The sequence below is a fragment of the Acinonyx jubatus genome, chromosome X (assembly GCF_027475565.1).
Source record: "Acinonyx jubatus isolate Ajub_Pintada_27869175 chromosome X, VMU_Ajub_asm_v1.0, whole genome shotgun sequence".
In the NCBI taxonomy this organism is placed as follows: domain Eukaryota; kingdom Metazoa; phylum Chordata; class Mammalia; order Carnivora; family Felidae; genus Acinonyx; species Acinonyx jubatus.
The window spans coordinates 73693111-73698577 of NC_069389.1; the positions used below are offsets into that span (position 1 = coordinate 73693111).

Here is a 5467-nt window from a genome sequence, read left to right on the forward strand (position 1 = left end):
TTGAGATACAAATATGATTGCTCAGGGCACTCTTTTCAGGAAAGTAAAAATAATGATCTTTTATATTTCTTGTATGAAGCAGCAATTTTGAACACATAAGTCTTCTCCATCCTAGTCAAAAGACACAAAGTCCCATTATAAAAAAGTTTCTTGCCAAGTTCTTTTGGGGTCCATTAACAAGAAGATTCATCTCTGACCTCAGCAGACTGCTCCACTTTGAAGGTTTTTGGGAAATTATTCTACATGATATTCTTGACTTTTCACAGAGCAAAAAGTCATGTAGCTGATTTAACCATCTATAATTAGAGAAGATTTGTTGGTCACTGTAAGATATGATTATGTCCAAAGGAATAGTAACTTCTGACAAACAATGACAATCAGAATCTATTTAAAATCAGAGGCATAGGTCTGCTATCCTTGGTATTACAGCATGACTTTTATTTGCTCCATTTTTATCCTGAGTCAGATTTCCCAAATTTAGAGAGAAGCTTAGACTCTGAACCAAAGTATTGTTTTTGAATTGCCAGAATCTGCTTGTTAATTTTCCCATGTTCTTATAAACTCAATTAAAAGCTGAAACTTAGATCAAATTAAAATGACTTGTTCTGTTATAAAAATCCAGCCATCCAGCGGTTCATGATATTGATGTTAATATATTTCATGTACAATAGTATTTTCTAATGTTCTCTGTAAGTTCCCTCATGTCTGTAGTCAATTAATTACTTGTTTTGTGTGTGCTTATGGCAGACTGGTTTCCTGTTTCCACTACCTCTTCTGCTCCCACAAAGTCCTAAAACACTTAAATCCTGACATTTATGAATCATAACTAAGTGCAATGCCCTTTCTTTTATTTTCTCTGGAAACAAGTCTCACACTAGAAGGGAGTCAAATATAACATTTCTAAAAAAACTTAAATAGAATTCTTCTCCATTATCAAACATTAAGACCACAATTCATCTACAACATATGTCTATCATGGCAGATACTTGGCATCTTGACAAAAATTGTAGCATCGAATGCAAATAAGGGAGATGGCAAGATGTGCTGCTTTCTTTACTTGAATATTGAGAAGTAGTAAAAATTGAAATAATTGAGAAACATTGTATTTGCTTTTATTTTCAGAATGATTAAAAATAAATGCTTTGACTGAAATCTGAAGATGTGGTAGAAAGAGCCATCCCATTCAGTCGGTAACCAGTAATCATTATTAATGCACAATAAAGTGCTACTCCTAAGACATATCCAAGTAGGTGTGAAAATTAATCAAAAGGTAATGAAATTATTACCAAAAGCAAGTGAATGAGGTTCAATGATAAGCAAAATTCTTTAGGGTTAAAAAGGGTATCTTGGAAACCGAGTGCAATTTCTTTATTTTTTAATGTTTTGTTTATTTTAGAGGGAGCAGAAAGAAAGAAAGAGAATAAGCAGAGGAAGGACACTAAGAGACAGAGCATCCAAAGCAGGCTCTGTGCTGACAGCAGTGAGCCCAATGTGGGGCTTGAACTAACGAACCATGAGATCATGACCTGAGCTGAGGTAGGAAGCTCAACCGACTGAGCCACACAATTGCCCCCTGAGTACAATTTCAACTGCTTCTCTTCCTTATACTAATCCCTTCCTGAATTACTATTTATCTGTAGCTTACTGGATCGCCTGAGTCCTTCTGAACCTGCCTTGGAATTTTAGGCTCTTTAGTAACATGTTTCAGACTAACAAATACTATTCCTGTCCCATCAACTACACACACATACACACACACACACACACACACACACACACACATATTACCAGCCTCAATCATTGTTCATTTAGCTACATAAATAAGTTACGCTCATTCCAAACCACCCATACATATTCATACTCAGCATGGAAGAATAACGGGGGAAGAAACGGAAAAGAACATTTTAGACTAGGGAATAGCGTGAGGAGAGGCATGAAGCACAAAATACCATGCTATGTGTAAAGGACTACAATCGTTGCTGGAAGAAGAAGTGCATGTTGAAGTTCACAAGAGAAGGGGCATTTTCATTGCTTTTAATTATATGCCACATAATCAAAAGTGCACATTAAACAAATATTTTAAGACAATAGTGAATCAATGAGTCCATGCTTGGCATATGAGTATTAGAGATGACTAACATGTAAGTGAATGTAGAGTCTTTATTTATACCTAACTGACCTTTGGTCAAAAAACTTTCTATAATGTCCCAGTTTCAACATGTGATGTCAGTGTGTAATGTTAAGACTTGACAGTTGTTTTTTTGTTGTTGTTGTTGTTGTTATTTTGTTTTGTAATGCAAGCACATTGCCATTCATAAGACTAGAAAAAGAACCAGGCCACCCCTTCACATCACCCCCAAACTAAGGTTACTTTGTTTTGTGAGATTTTGGCTGATTTAAATAACACCATTTGAGCCACTTGCCTTTTCTCTTACTGTGTTTTAAATTCCCAATCTTACGTTTCAAATTTGCCAATAAAGAGTTGAGCCCAGGAACCCTAAGCCCCCACCCTCGACCTGAATAAAAGCAGAACCTCTGGCCCAATGTGCTCTTTTTCTCTACTTGTCACTTTGCTTTGTGGCCCTAGATGTGCTGCGTAATATCCTGGTCTTGTAAGTAATAAACTTTTATTTTTTCAAAGTTTCCTGATGGTTGTTGCTGAAGGGCATCTTGCAATCATAATAAGAGCTACAAAGGTCAGTCAAACCACAACGTTACTTATTGATGGGCTGAGACCAGCACAAAACACAGTGCTATTAAATGTCCAGTTTCAGAATTATATAGTTAATGCATTCGTTTTTCTTATTTATTAATTGACCCAAACTTTGTAATATGGTGCCTCTCAAAGTATAAATTATAGACTCCTACATGAGAAAACTCACTTGATGCTCGGTAACATGTAAATTCCTGAAACTCAGGCTACATCTGCTGAATGAGAGGAGCCTAGGAATCTGAATTTTTACAAACATCCCCAGCTGATTCTAATGCACAATGACATTTAACCATACCACTAACATGACACCTGCCTGTGGTGAGTTAGACAAATGTAATTGCTGACAGAAGGTTAGCACATACTGACTTATGTATGCTGAATACTGTGTCAACATTTGCCAAGGCATAGTCCTCAGAGCCCTGCTTACTAGAGATGCTCTAGAAAAAGATTCCTGTGCTCAAATACATTTGTGATACAATCAAATTATTTATTTCTCTTAGATAGTCCCAGAGAATAGTAATATTAATCGCTCTGAGAAGTCCTGCGTTAAAAGAAAAGCTTTAACCCAGCACTTCCCAAATTTATTTAATTATGAAACCCTTTATTATCATAAACCTAGTAATGTATGATAGAGTAGGTGTACTAATTTGAGTACATTTAGTAAATGCTCTAATGTTTTACTGTTAAATATGTCATTGGTGTTTATCACATTATAGAATTATTTTCCATTTTTAGTTTATTAAGATTATTTTTAAAGATTTTTTAAATCAGAGGTATATTGGAATATATTTTAAATGAGGACTATAACTCATTTACATAATTTATATATTTATAACTCATATAACTCATGAAAACAAACAAAACACATTGAGATTCCAGATGCTTTTTTCAATAAACTGTTCAATTTATTCATGTTATTATTTATGATCTAAATAATTTTATAATAAGAAACCCACCAACAAAACTTACTTGACTAATGTGAGTCATAAATCAAGGTAAAATATGTCTCAGTTCTCCTGTTAGAATGTTAAAAATTTTGTTTGATAACTAAACAAGAAATAATTTGACATATTAGCGGATCAATGTAATTTGTAAAGCAACCATTAGCAATTATAGTTCAGAGTCTACTTTCAATGATTTCCTCATTGACATGGCATTCCACTCCATATCACACATGTGATGTACTCTCCATTATATGGCATTGGATTCAATGCAGTGTGGCTTTATTTGTGAAATTCTGAGCACATCTTTGTCACCTCACACTAGAGCTGATCCCCGACCCTGAAACACTGGAAACATTAGAAACATCTGAGTCTGTTTGCTCAGATTTTTACCCAAGCAGCCCGCCTTCACCTATTCACAAATTACAAACAAGAAAACAAAACTTTCACCTTATAGAGATAGTATTTCCAGAAAGTACAGTTTATTATATTTATGTGTCAATTCACTTGACCTTACTGGTACCATTTTTACCTGTTTCTCCATCATAATTGGAAACCTCTAACTTCTCTCAAAAGTTTTAAATAAAATCAAGCCCATTCATAGAAGTACAGACATGGAATCTTTTAAAGCTGAGAATGGAGTATGATACAAGTAGTAATAACATAAGGTAGAAATCATTTGCTTTAAAGACTGCATCAAATATTGAGGAATGTCCCATTTTAAAAATCCATTTAGCACAGAATTAGTAATCAAGTTTTTTTTTTTTTTTGCCAGTGTCCTTAGGAACTAGCTGCTAAAATTTGTTTGGAACCTTAGTGTGAGAAAGGCTGCAGCAACTGTAAACTACTGTGTTTCATCTGAAATACACTTAGAGTTACAAAAAGCACAGCAAAACATCTACAAAGGAAAGAAAGCACTAGAGGTTTAGAAGGGCAAGTTAGTAAACTTCCCAGAATTATCTAAGAGCCTGTCAGGGAATGTTAAAAAGGATTTTTCCCAAACAGCTGCCAGAGACAGAACTGTAGCTGCCAAGAGTTAAAGGAAGTAAACAAAGTGTGGACGGACCCAAGAGATTTCTATCTTGTAGACTCAGAGTCAGGATGTGTAGATAGACACTAATCTCTGAAGTAGAAGAATATACAAAGGAATATAATGGGTTGAGCCTTGTATGATCAACACAGTCTGTACACAAACAAGAAGATATATTCCATAATATGCAAAGTACTCATTACAGTGATTCCCAAAGAGTGGTTTCATAGCTGCTACTTGAGATGGGATAAAACTAAATTTACACGTGTTAATAAATTAAGAGCTTGATCAGAAAGATTCAAAAATGCATTTTTAAAAGAAAATATAATATATGAGTGCTCACTTTGGCAGAACATATGCTAAAATTGGAACAATATATAGATTAGCATGTCCTCCGTGCAAGGATGACATGCAAATTCCTGAAGTGTTCCATAAAAAAAGAAAAGAAAAGAAAATAGAATATATGAGTGGAAAGTCAAAAAAGGCAGCATGGAGAATTCTGAGTAATTAATACTCTTAAGGATTGAGAAGCATTTGAGTCAAGTTCACCATAAATTCAGAAAAGTGCATTTAGAAATTTAAGAAGACGTAAACTATTATCAATGGGTTATTTTTGCCTCAATTTACACTAGCCAAGTCATGTATCCTCTCTCATTCATGTTTCTTATAATCTTGTAAGTAATTCATAGGCCTAATATATGTTTAATGGAAATTCATAGAGATTTATGTTAAGAATCTTCACAATAAAATGTAAATCTCTGTTGATTATATATCCATGATTAA

General features: G+C 34.3%; 1 non-coding gene across 1 annotated transcript; it reads left to right on the forward strand.

The window, feature by feature from the left end:
* The first annotated feature begins 5019 nt into the window (after positions 1 to 5019).
* Positions 5020 to 5123, forward strand: LOC113597455 (U6 spliceosomal RNA). The gene has a single exon (XR_003418219.1). It is a non-coding gene; the product is annotated as a U6 spliceosomal RNA (small nuclear RNA).
* The last annotated feature ends 344 nt before the right edge of the window (positions 5124 to 5467 follow it).